At 38.9% G+C, this 15,386-nt stretch overlaps 1 protein-coding gene across 10 annotated transcripts in view; it reads left to right on the top strand.

The window, feature by feature from the left end:
- Nucleotides 1-15,386, top strand: part of CCSER2 (coiled-coil serine rich protein 2) — a 192,420-nt gene that overhangs the window by 157,696 nt on the left and 19,338 nt on the right. The gene's annotated exons all lie outside the window — the stretch shown is intronic.

Below are 15,386 nucleotides of genomic sequence, written 5' to 3'. Positions count from 1 at the left end.
TGCAACATCCGCCTCTCTGTTGAAGAGATTCTCCCATCTCAGCCTCCCAAGTAGCTGATACCACAGGTGCATCCCACCACACCTGGCTAATTTATTTTTATATATATATATATATATATATATATATATTTATTTATTTATTTATTTATTATTTATTTATTTTTATTTTTTTTGAGACAGAGTCTCGCTCTGTCGCGATCCCGGCTCACTGCAAGCTCCGCCTCCCAGGTTCACACCATTCTCCTGCCTCAGCCTCCCGAGTAGCTGGGACTACAGGTGCCCGCCACTACGCCTGGCTAATTTTTTGTATTTTTTTTAGTAGAGACGGGGTTTCACCATGTTAGCCAGGATGGTCTTGATCTCCTGACCTCGTGATCCACCTGCCTCTGCCTCCCAAAGTGCTGCGATTACAGGCGTGAGCCACCACACCCAGGACTAATTTCTATATTTTTAGTAGAGATGGGGTTTCACCATATTGACCAGGCTGGTCTTGAACTCCTGACCTCAGGTAATCTGTCCGCCTCAGCCTCCCAAAGTGCTGGGACCACAGGCGTGAGCCATCCACCATGCCCAGCCAAATGTCCTGATTTTAAATTTAAATGAGCCCATTTATTTCTCTGGAGAGACGTTGCATGCATGTGTGCATGCACGTGTGTGTGTGTGTGTGTGTGTGTGTGTGTGTGTGTGTGTGTGTCGTTGCATGCATGTGTGCATGCACGTGTGTGTGTGTGTGTGTGTGTGTGTGTGTGTGTGTTCCAAAGGGAATTACTTCTTTGCTAAGTCCTTTTATTTGTATTCACTATTACTTATATTTTTAAATGCCACTGAAAGTATTTTTAGAGAAAATCACATATACATTGGTGTTTAAATAAGTAATATTTATGATCTGGTCATACAGTTATTTTTAAATTATTCAGTGTTTTACTCAATATTAGACATTGGCCATAGAATACAGCCCGTGTTTTGATGACCTGAATGTTGACAGGAGCCATCTGTGTTGCTGAGACATTGTGCGGCATGCAGAATTTATGACAACACAAGAATTCTTTTATGTTTGTCATTTCTTCTATTTTTTTTTTTAAACATTAGTGCTGTGACTTTCTTTCATGTGTACAGGTTAAACCAATAACCAAAAAAACAGAATTGTTTCTTAAGGATACGAACAAATTAAATATGGATATTATAGCAGTTGAGTGGTTTATTGGTTGTAAGTTTACAGTTATCTAAATCTGTATTTTTCAATACCAGATACTAGAACTATAGAAGGCATTTTTGAAACTTTGTTTAAAGTATCCATTGGAAGAAGCAAAGTTTGCCTGTAGTGTAATTAAAAAGAGTGATAAGAAGTTGCAAAAAATGTAGAGATCTGTTTTATTTTTCAACCAATTTTCCACATTAGTTACATTTTACATAATTGTAGTACAATATCAAAACCAGGAAATTGACATTAGTGATGGTGTGTGTGCACGTTTCTGTGCCATTTTATAACTTGTGTAGTAACTGTGCCATTTTATAACTTGTGTAGTAAGGATCATCATATTTAAGGTATAGAACTATTTTACCACCACAGCGTTTTCCCTTGTGTGGTACCTCTTTACATTCATAACCATTCTCACTTTCTCTCACCATTCCTAGCCTCTGGCAACCACTATATCTGTTTTACATCTTTATAATTTTGTTATTTTCAGATTTTATATAAATAGTATCTTACAGTGTTGAGCTTTGGAGCTTGGCTTTTTAAAACTAGCATAACACCCTGGAGATCCATTCCAGTAGTTGTGTACATCAGTAGTTTGTTTCTTTTTATTGCTGAGTACTGTTCCATGATATGGATGTACCACAGTTTAAATAAACTGTTTAAATAAATAGTAAAGATGTTGATTCTCCCAATTTATGAATATGGTATGTCTCTCCATTAATTTAAACCTTTTTGATTTCTTTAATCAGCATTTTTCAGTTTTCAGAACACTGTTCACTACATGCTTTCTTTTTTTTATTATTATTATACTTTAAGTTCTAGGGTACATGTGCACAACGTGCAGGTTTGTTACATATGTATACATGTGCCGTGTTGGTGTGCTGCACCTATTAACTCGTCGTTTACATTAGGTGTATCTCCTAATGCTATCCCTCCTCTCTCCCCCAACCCCACAACAGGCCCCAGTGTGTGATGTTCCCCTTCCTGTGTCCAAATGTTCTCATCGTTCAATTCCCACCTATGAGTGAGAACATGCGGTGTTTGTTTTTTTGTTCTTGCGATAGTTTGCTGAGAATGATGGTTTCCAGCTTCATCCATGTCCCTACAAAGGACGTGAACTCATCCTTTTTTATGGCTGCATAGTATTCCATGGTGTATATGTGCCACATTTTCTTAATCCAGTCTATCACTGATGGACATTTGAGTTGGTTCCAAGTCTTTGCTATTGTGAATAGTGCTGCAGTAAACATACGTGTGCATGTGCCTTTATAGCAGCATGATTTATAATCCTTTGGGCATATATCCAGTAATGGGATGGCTGGGTCAAATGGTATTTCTAGTTCTAGATCCTTGAGGAATCACTACACTGTCTTCCACAATGGTTGAACTAGTTTACAGTCCCACCAACAGTGTAAAAGTGTTCCTATTTCTCCACATCTACTCCAGCATCTGTTGTTTCCTGACTTTTTAATGATCGCCATTCTAACTGGTGTGAGATGGTATCTCATTGTGGTTTTGATTTGCATTTCTCTGATGGCCAGTGATGATGAGCATTTTTTCATGTGTTTTTTGGCTGCATAAATGTCTTCTTTTGAGAAGTGTCTGTTCATATCCTTCACCCACTTTTTGATGGGGTTGTTTGTTTTTTTCTTGTAAATTTGTTTGAGTTCTTCGTAGATTCTGGATATTAGCCCTTTGTCAGATGAGTAGATTGCAAAAATTTTCTCCCCTTCTGTAGGTTGCCTGTTCACTCTGATGGTAGTTTATTTTGCTGTGCAGAAGCTCCTTAGTTTAATTAGATCCCATTTGTCTATTTTGGCTTTTCTTGCCATTGCTTTTGGTGTTTTGGACATGAAGTCCTTGCCCATGCCTATGTCCTGAATGGTATTGCCTAGGTTTTCTTCTAGGGTTTTTATGGTTTTAGGTCTAACATTTAAGTCTTTCATCCATCTTGAATTAATTTTTGTATAAGGTGTAAGGAAGGGATCTGGTTTCACCTTTCTACATATGGCTAGCCAGTTTTCCCAGCACCATTTATTAAATAGGGAATCCTTTCCCCATTGCTTGTTTTTCTCAGGTTTGTCAAAGATCAGATGGTTGTAGATGTGTGGTATTATTTCTGAGGGCTCTGTTCTGTTCCATTGGTCTATATCTCTGTTTTGGTACCAGTACCATGCTGTTTTGGTTACTGTAGCCTTGTAGTATAGTTTGAAGTCAGGTAGTGCGATGCCTCCATCTTTGTTCTTTTGGCTTAGGATTGTCTTGAAAATGCGGGCTCTTTTTTGGTTCCATATGAACTTTAAAGTAGTTTTTTCCAATTCTGTGAAGAAAGTCATTGGTAGCTTGATGGGGATGGCATCGAATCTATAAATTACCTTGGGCAGTATGGCCATTTTGATGATATTGATTCTTCCTACTCATGAGCATGGAATGTTCTTCCATTTGTTTGTGTCCTCTTTTATTCGTTGAGCACTGGTTTGTAGTTCTCCTTGAAGAGGTTCTTCACATCCGTTGTAAGTTGGATTCCTATGTATTTTATTCTCTTTGAAGCAATTGTGAATGGGAGTTCTGTCATGATTTGGCTCTTTGTCTGTTATTGGTGTGTAAGAATGCTTGTGATTTTTGCACATTGATTTTGTATCCTGAGACTTTGCTGAAGTTGCTTATCAGCTTAAGATTTTGGGCTGAGACGATGGGGTTTTCTAGATATACAATTATGTCATCTGCAAACAGGGACAATTTGACTTCCTCTTTTCCTAATTGAATACCCTTTATTTCTTTCTCCTGCCTAATTATCCTGGCCAGAACTTCCAACACTATGTTGAATAGGAATGGTGAGAAAGGGCATCCCTGTCTTGTGCCAGTTTTCAAAGGGAATGCTTCCAGTTTTTGTCCATTGAGTGTGATATGGGCTGTGGGTTTGTCATAAATAGTTCTGATTATTTTGAGATACGTCCCATCAATACCTAATTTATTGAGAGTTTTTAGCATGAAGGGCTGTTGAATTTTGTCAAAGGCCTTTTCTGCATGTATTGAGATAATCATGTGATTTTTGTCTTTGGTTCTGTTTATATGCTGGATTACGTTTATTGATTTGTGTATGTTGAACCAGCCTTGCATCCCAGGGATGAAGCCCACTTGATCATGGTGGATAAGCATTTTGATGTGCTGCTGGATTTGGTTTGCCAGTATTTTATTAAGGATTTTTGCGTCGATATTCATCACGGATATTGGTCTAAAATTCTCTTTTTTTGTTGTGTCTCTGCCAGGCTTTGGTATCAGGATGATGCTGGCCTCATAAAATGAGTTAGGGAGGGTTCCCTCTTTTTCTGTTGATTGGAATAGTTTCAGAAGGAGTGGTACCAGCTCCTCCTTGTACCTCTGGTAGAATTCGGCTGTGAATCCATCTGGTCCTGGACTTTTTTTGGTTGGTAGGCTCTTAATTATTGCCTCAGTTTCAGAGCCTGTTTTTGGTCTATTCAGGGATTCAATTTCTTCCTGGTTTAGTCTTGGGAGGGTATATGTGTCAAGGAATTTATCCATTTCTTTTAGATTTTCTAGTTTATTTGCGTAGAGGTGTTTATGGTATTCTCTGATGGTAGTTTGTATTTCTGTGGGATTAGTGGTGATATCCCCTGTATCATTTTTTATTGCATCTATTTTATTCTTCTCTCTTTTCTTCTTTATTAGTCTTGCTAGCGGTCTATCAATTTTTTTGATCCTTTCAAAAAACCAGCTCCTAGATTCATTGATTCTTTTGAAGGGTTTTTTGTGTCTCTATTTCCTTCAGTTCTGCTCTGATCTTAGTTATTTCTTGCCTTCTGCTAGCTTTTGAATGTGTTTGCTCTTGCTTCTCTAGTTCTTTTAATTGTGATGTTAGGGTGTCAATTTTAGATCTTTCCTGCTTTCTCTTGTGGGCATTTAGTGCTATAAATTTCCCTCTACACACTGCTTTAAATGTGTCCCAGAGATTCTGGTATGTTGTGTCTTTGTTCTCATTGGTTTCAAAGAACATCTTTATTTCTGCCTTCATTTCATTATGTACCCAGTAGTCATTCAGGAGCAGGTTGTTCAGTTTCCATGTAGTTGCACAGTTTTGAGTGAGTTTCTTAATCCTGAGTTCTAGTTTGATTGCACTGTGGTCTGAGAGACAGTTTGTTATAGTTTCTGTTCTTTTACATTTGCTGAGGAGTGCTTTACGTCAACTATGTGGCCAATTTTGGAGTAAGTGTGATGTGGTGCTGAGAAGAATGTATAGTCTGTTGATTTGAGGTGGAGAGTTCTGTAGATGTCTATTAGGTCCGCTTGGTGCAGAGCTGCTGAGTTCAATTCCTGGATATCGTTGTTAACTTTCTGTCTCGTTGATCTGTCTAATGTTGACAGTGGGGTGTTAAAGTCTCTCATTATTATTGTGTGGGAGTCTAAGTCTCTTTCTAGGTCTCTAAGGATTTGCTTTATGAATCTGGGTGCTCCTGTATTGGGTGCATATATATTTAAGATAGTTAGCTCTTGTTGTTGAATTGATCCCTTTACCATTATGTAATGGCCTCTTTTGTCTCTTTTGATCTTTGTTGGTTTAAAGTCTGTTTTATCAGAGACTAGGATTGCAACCCCTGCCTTTTTTTTGTTTTCCATTTGCTTGTTAGATCTTCCTCCATCCCTTTATTTTGAGCCTATGTGTGTCTCTGCACATGAGATGGGTCTCCTGAATACAGCACACTGATGGGTCTTGACTCTTTATCCAATTTGCCAGTCTGTGTCTTTTAATTGGAGCATTTAGCCCATTTACATTTAAGGTTAATATTGTTATGTGTGAATTTGATCCTGTCATTATGATGTTAGCTGGTGATTTTGCTCGTTAGTTGATGCAGTTTCTTCCTAGCATCGTTGATCTTTACAATTTGGCATGTTTTTGCAGTGGCTGATACCAGTTGTTCCTTTCCATGTTTAGTGCTTCCTTCAGGAGCTCTTGTAGGGCAGGCCTGGTGGTGACAAAGTCTCTCAGCATTTGCTTGTCTGTAAAGTATTTTATTTCTCGTTCACTTATGAAGCTTAGTTTGGCTAGATATGAAATTCTGGGTTGAAAATTCTTTTCTTTAAGAATGTTGAATATTGGCCCCCACTCTCTTCTGGCTTGTAGAGTTTCTGCCGAGAGATCTGCTGTTAGTCTGATGGGCTTCCCTTTGTGGGTAACCCGACCTTTCTCTCTGGCTGCCCTTAACATTTTTTCCCTCATTTCAACTTTGGTGAATCTGACAATTATGTGTCTTGGAGTTGCTCTTCTCGAGGATTATCTTTGTGGCGTTCTCTGTATTTCCTGAATTTGAATGTTGGCCTGCCTTGCTAGGTTGGGGAAGTTCTCCTGGATAATATCCTGCAGAGCGTTTTCCAACTTGGTTCCATTCTCCCCGTCACTTTCAGGTACACCAATCAGACGTAGATTTGGTCTTTTCAAATAGTCCCATATTTCTTGGAGGCTTTGTTCGTTTCTTTTTACTCTTTTTTCTCTAAATTTCTGTTCTCACTTCATTTCATTCATTTGATCTTCAGTCACTGATACCCTTTCTTCCAGTTGATCAAATCAGCTACTGAAGCTTGTGCATTCGTCACGTAGTTCTCGTGCCATGGTTTTCAGCTCCATCAGGTCATTTAAGGACTTCTCTACACTGGTTCTTCTAGTTAGCCATTTGTCTAATCTTTTCTCAAGGTTGTTAACTTCTTTGCATTGGGTTCGAACTTCCTCCTTTAGCTTGGAGAAGTTTGATCTTCTCAAGCCTTCTTCTCTCAACTTGTCAAAGTCATTCTCCCTCCAGCTTTGTTCTGTTGCTGGCGAGGAGCTGCGTTCCTTTGGAGGGGGAGAGGTTCTCGATTTTTAGAATTTTCAGCTTTTCTGCTCTGTTTTTTCCCCATCTTTGTGGTTTTATCTACCTTTGGTCTTTGATGATGGTGACTGACAGATGGGATTTTGGCGTGGATGTCCTTTCTGTTTGTTAGTTTTCCTTCTAATAGTCAGGACCCTCAGCTGCAGGTCTGGTGGAGTTTGCTGGAGGTCCACTCGAGACCCTGTTTGCCTGAGTAGCAGCAGCGGAGGCTGCAGAACAGCGAATATTGCTGAACAGCAAATGTTTCTGCCTGATCATTCCTCTGGAAGCTTTGTCTCAGATGGGTACCCGGCCGTGTGAGGTGTCAGTCTGCCCCTACTGGGGGGTGCCTCCCAGTTAGGCTACTTGGAAGTCAGGGACCCACTTGAGGAGGCAGTCTGTCCGTTCTCAGATCTCAAACTCCATGCTGGGAGAACCATTACTCTCTTCAAAGCTGTCAGACAGGGACATTTAAGTCTGCAGAGGTTTCTGCTGCCTTTTGTTCGGCTATGCCCTGCCCTCAGAGGTGGAGTCTACAGAGGCAGGCAGGCCTCCTTGAGCTGAGGTGGGCTCCACCCAGTTTGAGCTTCCCGGCCACTTTCTTTACCAACACAAGCCTCAGCAATGGTGGGCACCCCTCCCCCAGCCTCACTGCCGCCTTGCAGTTCGATCTCAGACTGCTGTGCTAGCAATGAGCGAGGCTCCATGGGCGTGGGACCCTCCGAGCCAGGTGCAGGATATAATCTCCTGGTGTGCCATTTGCTGAGACCATTGGAAAAGCGCAGTATTAGGGTGGGAGTGACCCGATTTTCCAGGAGCCATCTGTCACCCCTTCCCTTGGCTAAGAAAGGGAATTCCTTGACCCTTTCTGCTTCCCAGGTGAGGGGATGCCTCGCCCTGCTTCGGCTCACACTCTGTGGGCTGCACCCACTGTCCTGTCCCCACTGTCCAACGAGCCCCAGTGAGATGAACCCAGTACCTCAGTTGGAAATGCAGAAATCACCCGTCTTCTGCGTTGCTCACGCTGGGAGCTATAGGCTGGAGCTGTTCCTATTCGGCCATCTTCTTTGGTGTAATCTACATGCTTTCTTAGATTTCTTTCTGGGGTAGTTATAAGTGATACTGTTTGTTAAATTTCACTTTCCCTGTGCTGATTGCTGATACTTAGAAGTAAAATTGATTTCTGGGCCGAGTGCGGTGGCTCACGCCTGTAATCGCACCACTTTAGGAGGCTGAAGTGGGCGGATCACGAGGTCAGGAGATCGAGACCATCCTGGCTAACACAATGAAACTCTGTCTCTACTAAAAATACAAAATATTATCCAGGCATGGTGGCAGGCGCCTGTAGTCCCAGCTACTCAGGAGGCTGAGGCAGGAGGATGGCATTATCTCGGGAGGTGGAGCTTGCAGTGAGCAGAGATTGCACCACTGCACTGCAGCCTGGGCGGCAGAACGAGACTCTGTCTCCAAAAATAAAAAAGAAAGAAATAAAATTGATTTCTGTATATTGACCTTTTATTTTGTGAGCTTAGTAAACTCACTTATAAGTTTGGAGAGTTTTTCTGTAGTTTGAGGTTTTCTATGTTGACCATTATGTCATCTGTAAATAGTAACAGTGTTCTCACTTTTTGATCTGATGTCTTTTATTTCCCTTCTTTGCATTATGTCACCAGCTTGGATTTTCATTACTGTGTTGCATAAGAATTATGAGAATGGGCATTCTTGCCTTTTTCCTAATCTAAGGGGAAAAAGCATTCAGTCTTTCACCTTTAGGTAGATGTTAGCTATCGATATTTGGGAGATGGTTTTTATCAAGTTGAAGTAGTTTCCCTCTATTCCTAGATTGCTAAGAGTTTTTATCATGAATGTGAGTTAGATTTTGTTACTTTTGTTTCGGTAATTGCTACGAACCTATGAGTTTTCTTCTTTAGCCTGTTGATTGCACTGATTGATTTTCTAATAGTAAACTAATCTCACAGGCCTGAAATAAACCCCCTTTAGTCATGGTATGTAGTTCTTTTTATATATTCCTGAATTCTAGTTAGTAGTATTTTGTTAAAGATTTTTACATCTGTATTCTGGGGGTTAATGCTTTTTATTCTTTATTTTTCTTTTGTTGTACTGTCTTTGTCTGCTTTTGTATTAAGTTAAATCTGGCCTCATAAATACTTTGGAAGGTGTTTTCTTGTCTGCTTTATGGAAGAGATAGTGTAGAATTAATGGTTAATTCTTCTTTAAACATTTAGTAGAATTTAGCAGTAAAATTATCTGGGCCTGGAGATTTCTTTTTTGGGAGTTTTAAAGTTATAAATTCAATGTCTTTAATAGTTATTGACCTATTCAAATGACTTCTTTCATCTTGGATGAATTTTGATAGTTTGTGGTTTTGAGGAATTGGCCCTTTTTCTCAGTTGTCAAATTTATGACTGTAAAGTTGTTCATAATATTCCTTTATTACCTTAATGGCTGGAGGGTCTGTAGTGATATTCCTTATTTCATTCTGATTTTGGTAAATAACCTTCTCTCTTTTTCTTTGTCAGTCTTGCCAGTGGTTTGTCAATTTTACAGATCTTTTCAAAGAACCAACATTTTGTTTTCTTGATTTTCTCTATTTTTCTGTGTTCAATTTCAAGGATCCTGCTCTTTTTATAGTGAAAGTGAGTTTATTAGAGAAGTAAAGAAACAAAAGAATTGTTACTCCATAGACAGAGCCCTGAGGGCTGCTAGTTGGCTATTTTTAATGGTTATTTCTCAATCATATGCTAAGCAAGGGGTGGATTATTCATGAGTTTTCTGAGAAAGGAACGAGAATTTCCCAAAACTTTGGGTTTCTCTTCCTTTTAAACTACATAGGGCAGCAGTCCCCAACCTTTTTGACATCAGGGACTGGTTTCATGGAAGACAACTTTTCCACAGATGGGGAAGAGGGTTGTGGGAGCGGTGTGGATGGTTTCAGGATGATTCAAGTGCATCACATTTATTGTGCACTTTATTTCTATTATGATTACATTGTAATATATAATTATACAACTCACCATAATGTGGAATCAGTGGGAGCCCTGAGCTTATTTTTATGCAGCTAGATGGTCCTATCTGGGGGTGATGGGAAACAGTGACAGATTATCAGGCATTAGATTATCATAAGGAGCAAGCAACCTAGATTTCTCGCATGTGCAGTTCACAATAAAGTTCCTGCTTCTGTGAGAATCTAATGCTGCTGCTGATCTTACTGGAGGCAGAGTTCAGGTGATAATGCAAGCAATGGGCAGTAGCTGTAAATACAGATGAAGCTTCAACTCACTCGCCTGCTGCTCACCTCCTGCTGTGTTGTCAGGTTGCTAATAGCCCATGGATTGGTACTGGTCCGTGGCCCAGGGATTGGAGACCCATGATGTAGGGTAACTTCCAGACATTCCAATGGCATTTGTGAACTGTCAGGTGCTGGTGGGAGTGTCTTTTGGCAAGCTAATGTATTATAATTAGCATATAATGAGCAGTAAGGATGACCAGAGGTCACTTTCATTGCCGTCTTGGTTGTGGTGGGTTTTGGCCAGCTTCTTTACTGCATCATATTTTATCGGCATGGTCTTTGTGAACTGTTATCTTAATGCCAACCTCCTCATCCAGTGACTCATCTGGTGACTGAGAATGCCTGAACTCCTGGGAATGTAGTCCAGCTGGTCTTATCCTCATTTTACCCAGCCCCTGTTCAAGATGGAATTGCTCTGATTCAAATGCTTCTATTTCCCCCTCCCCTTTACAAGGGGACCCTTAATCCTAAAGGTTGTAGAGGGACCAAGATCCATCTTCTGTAGTGTCTTTTGGCTTAATAGGGGTGATAATATTCCTTCCTAACTTGTAGGGTCTCTTGTATTCAAGGTAGAGTGAAGCGCAGTCATAAAGCGGCTATGTGGAGAAAGGCATTCATAACTCTAAGTCCTGACAAAAGTGATATTTGGGAGACCAAAGTATTATCTGTTCATGGTTCGTTATGGAATATATTACCGGAAAGAGAGGGTTCTTGGATCTCACACAGGAAATCTTGGGTGAGTCCACAGAGTAAAGTGAAAATGAGTTTATTAGAGAAGTAAAGAAACAAAAGAATGGTTACACCACAGAACTGCTGATGTCTGCTATCTTTTTTTTTTTTTTCTTTCATCTTACTTTGGGTTTATTTTGGTCTTATTTTCTCTAGTTTCTTAAGACATCAGTTTAGCTTATTGATGGGCTTTTTTTCTCTTTTCTGTCTCTACTTCAGCTGTTTCCTACATATTATATATTTTTTCAGCTGTTTCCTATACATTATGTATTTTCTTTTGCATTCAGTTTGATATGTTTTTTTTGTTTTTTCTCTTGAGAGTTCCTCTCTGACTGACCCATGGATAACGTAGGGGTATGAATGTTAGTATCCAAGTGTTTGGACGTATTCGTGTCATCTTTCTGTTATTGATTTCTAATTTGATCCCATTGTGGTCAGAGAACACATTCTGTATAATTTCAATATTTTAACTTTGTTGTGGTTTGTCTTGTGGCCCAAACTATGGTCTGTCTTGGTAAATGTTCTGTGGATGCTTGAAAAGATTGCTTTTTGCTATTGTTGGATAGAATATTCTGTAAGCATTGACTAGGTGCTGTTGTTAGTGGTGTCCTTGAGTTTTATATCATTGCTGATTTTCTTGTCTAGTTATTTTTATCAGTTGTTGGGATGGGGTGTTGAGCTCTCCACCTGTAATTGTAGATTTGGCGATTCTCTCAGTTTTACGAGATTATGCTTCAGCTACTATACATTTCTGCAGTTTGGTGTACTGTTAGGATCACTGTGTCTTCTTGGTAGATTGACCTTTTTATCATTTTGTGAGGTCTCTTTCTATATGTGGGTATTCTTTTTGCTCTGAAGTCTATTTGATAATAATACAAGCACATCAAATTTCTTTTTTTTTTTGGTGTGGTATATCTTTTTCATCTTTTATTTTAAAATATATATATTTTGATACATAACATGAATTTCCTGTAATCTGCATATAGTTAGGCCATGAATCTACCAATCTGTCTTTTAATGGGTATATTTCAGCCCTTTATATTTAATGTAATTTTTGCTATGTAAGTCTGCCATTTTATTTTTTTCTTTTTTCTTTATTTCTGTTTTTTCTTTTCTGTATATTAGTTTTTTAATAATTCCATTTTTATTTATATATAGTGTTTTGAGTTTATGTCTTTATAATGTTTTAGTTGTTGCTCTAGGCATTATATTTCACACACACACACATATATTTAACTATATATAGTCTACTACATGTAGAAACCTTATGTCCCTTTAAGTCCCTTTTCCTCCCTGATTTATAAGTTTCTTAAATATTTTCTATGCGTATTTTAAGAAGTACATAAGAAAATGTCACAGCCATGCAAGGGTGGAGGCCTACACTCCCCAGTCCTCTCTTTCTTTTTTCTTTTTTGAGACGGAGTCTCGCTCTGTCGCCCAGGCTGGAGTGCAGTGGGGTGATCTTGGCTCATAGCAAGCTCCATCTCCTGGGTTCACACCATTCTCCTGCCTCAGCCTCCCAAGTAGCTGGGACTACAGGCACCTGCCACCACACCCAGCTAATTTTTTGTATTTTTAGTAGAGACGGGGTTTCACCATGTTAGCCAGGATGGTCTGGATCTCCTGACCTCATGATCTGCCCACCTTGGCCTCCCAAAGTGCTGGGATTACAGGCATGAGCCACCGTGCCCAGCCTTCCCAGTCCTCCCTTTCTGATGGGAATGGGGGCTGGGGCCACAGGTTTTTCTGTGGTGTTAGGTAGATTACTGGATACGAGTTTTCTGCATTGCTAGTCTTCCTCTTTCCTGATCCTTTGGCTAGAGAGTGCAGGCTTTCTTAAATTTTTTTGTGTGTTCCTTGTCATTTCCAGGGGCTGGCTTCTCTATCACTCATTTTAGGATACATTAGGCAAAAAGAAAATCACCATATTTTTCCTTGGGTCCCAAGCTGGTCTCACTTTTTCTCTCTACCTTTCAGAGTATTGTGTTTTATATATAGTGCCCAGGGGTTTTAGCTGTATTTGACAGCAGGAAAAGGGAGAAGTATGTCTACTCCATCTTTTCCTGAAACTGGAATTCCCTCTTCTATTAAATGCTGATCAGAGTATGTTATTTCTACTCTCTATAAGTAAATTGACAAGAAGCTAAGTAGTTGACACCAAGGAAAGTAAGAGAGCTGTTATTCTCAGGGTGGTTATATTTAGTAGAAGAATTTTTAAGATACTCAAATCAAAGTAATGAAAAGAGGAAGAAAGATTCCACCAATTGCTGTGGGTGTTTATAAACAAGAATGATCATAATTAATTTAGGCAGGATCAGGAAAAGCTTTTAGGAAATGGGTTTGAAAGAGCCTAAGGGGGCTGGATAGGATTTTGACAGATGGGTAGAGAAGTGGAAGACACATTGTAGGTGGCAGAAATAAAATGAGTAACATTCTTTGTCTTTCTGGGCATAAGTTCAGATGGCATACAACTGTTTGATAGGCTAATAGATGGGTGCCCCTTGGCAGTGGCAGGCAGCGCTGTTTATTTATTTCACAAGGTTGTCTTTCCCTTATACTCAGACCTATGCCAGAGATTATGATTTGTTGGTCTTGGGGAAATGAAGACAGATATCATTGTTTTTGTTTTTAAAATTTCTTAGGTGGGTGTGTGGCCAGGATTGACAGATGCTACAGCTGCATCTCTAGATAAACACAGTAAATTAATTTAATTTTGTTTAAATCAGTAAATAGTTACTTAGTGTCTGCTACATGCTAGGGGAGTTTTAGGCTATAGAAGGTGGGACATCTAATATCTTTTAAAACTCCTGCCAAGTTATAGGTACTGTGACAGATACTTTCACCTAAATTATTTCAGGAATTAATGATCTAGCAGGAGAGACAATTTAATACAAAATCGATTGTTTTAAATGCTATATAAATAGAGTTATGAAATTAAAAATAGAGTTATAAAATTACTGGAGTGGAGATGGGGACAGATATGAGTAACTAAATTATAGGAACTAAAAGTAAGAGGGTTCTTCAAGATGAACCAGTCCAGCCTCTGCATCTGACAAATAAGGAAACTGAGGCTCAAAAATCAGTAATTTTCTCAAGGTTACAAGGCTTGGGAAAGATCCAAGGAAAAAAAGTTTCCCTGATTCCAAGGTCAGTGCTATTTCCACAGACCTGCAAAGGTAAACATACCTCTTTGATGAAGGAATCTATGACTCTTTTCTTAAACATGTCTATGAAGTTCCCATCTGAAAGTTTCTTTACTTAGTAGTACAGTGGGTAGAAGCTTGGTTCTGCAAAACGCATAAGGAGGATTTGGTTGAGAATTTGTTTAGTATAAATACAGCCTTTGAACCAAAACATTTCACAAACAGCATAACAGCAGGTAGTATCTATGGAGAGCATCTGGGGTCATCACCTTACTCAATGTTTTCTAAGCTGTTTTTGCCAAATTAGCAAAAGAAAAAAGTATAATAATTTCAAAAGCTAAGATTTTATTTACTAGGATATCCTAAAGATTGTTAATTTAATTTTTGTGGCTGTTTTTTTCCCTTCATCAACATAGAAAATGGATCTTTTATGTTTCTGTTTTATATTGAACAATGTGGGATCACCCTTAAATTTAAAGAAGTATTTGATTATACCTGAGTCAAAGAATGTTGATACGGAAAATGAGAAAAATTTTTTTCATTTCAGACCGTTCATAAGATCTGTAAACACTGATAAACTATTATCATAATTTTTAATACAGTACTATTTTTAAGTCAGATTAATTGGTCTGAAAAAATATACATAATTTCTTTTGCAGATTTAACTGGATATGATGATGATTTATAGGCTGATTTTCCTTGATGATATTTTAAGAGTGTTTCAGTAGTTTTTTTTGTGCATATGTTTCAGTCAGTGAGGAGGTTAGGGACATAAGACCTGATATGGTTCCCTTTGTATAACATTGAACAGTTACTTTCTTGAAAAAACTTTTTTCTGTAAAGTGAGGACATTGAAGTAAATGACATTTCAAGAGTATCGTAGTTCTGATAATCTGTGATTAAAATAAGTAAAGCTAAAAAGCCACAAGTTATTGAAATTAAAAAGCATGTCCACGTAACCGGTGGCCTACATACATTACAACATCCTGAATCTTTTCTAATGCTGTGTTGGTTTTGCTAACTTTAGCTAATGTTCTTTATTTTTACCTGCTAATCCTCTGAAAACCTGTGATTTAAGAAGAAATTTTATTTTTTTTTCAGACGGAGTCTTGCTCTGTCGCCCAGGCTGGAATGCAGTGGCGCGA

Source organism: Pongo pygmaeus, chromosome 8 (genome assembly GCF_028885625.2).
Source record: "Pongo pygmaeus isolate AG05252 chromosome 8, NHGRI_mPonPyg2-v2.0_pri, whole genome shotgun sequence".
Lineage (NCBI taxonomy): Eukaryota > Metazoa > Chordata > Mammalia > Primates > Hominidae > Pongo > Pongo pygmaeus.
The sequence above is the reverse complement of the archived record's forward strand: the minus strand, read 5'-3'. Positions and strand labels throughout refer to the sequence as shown.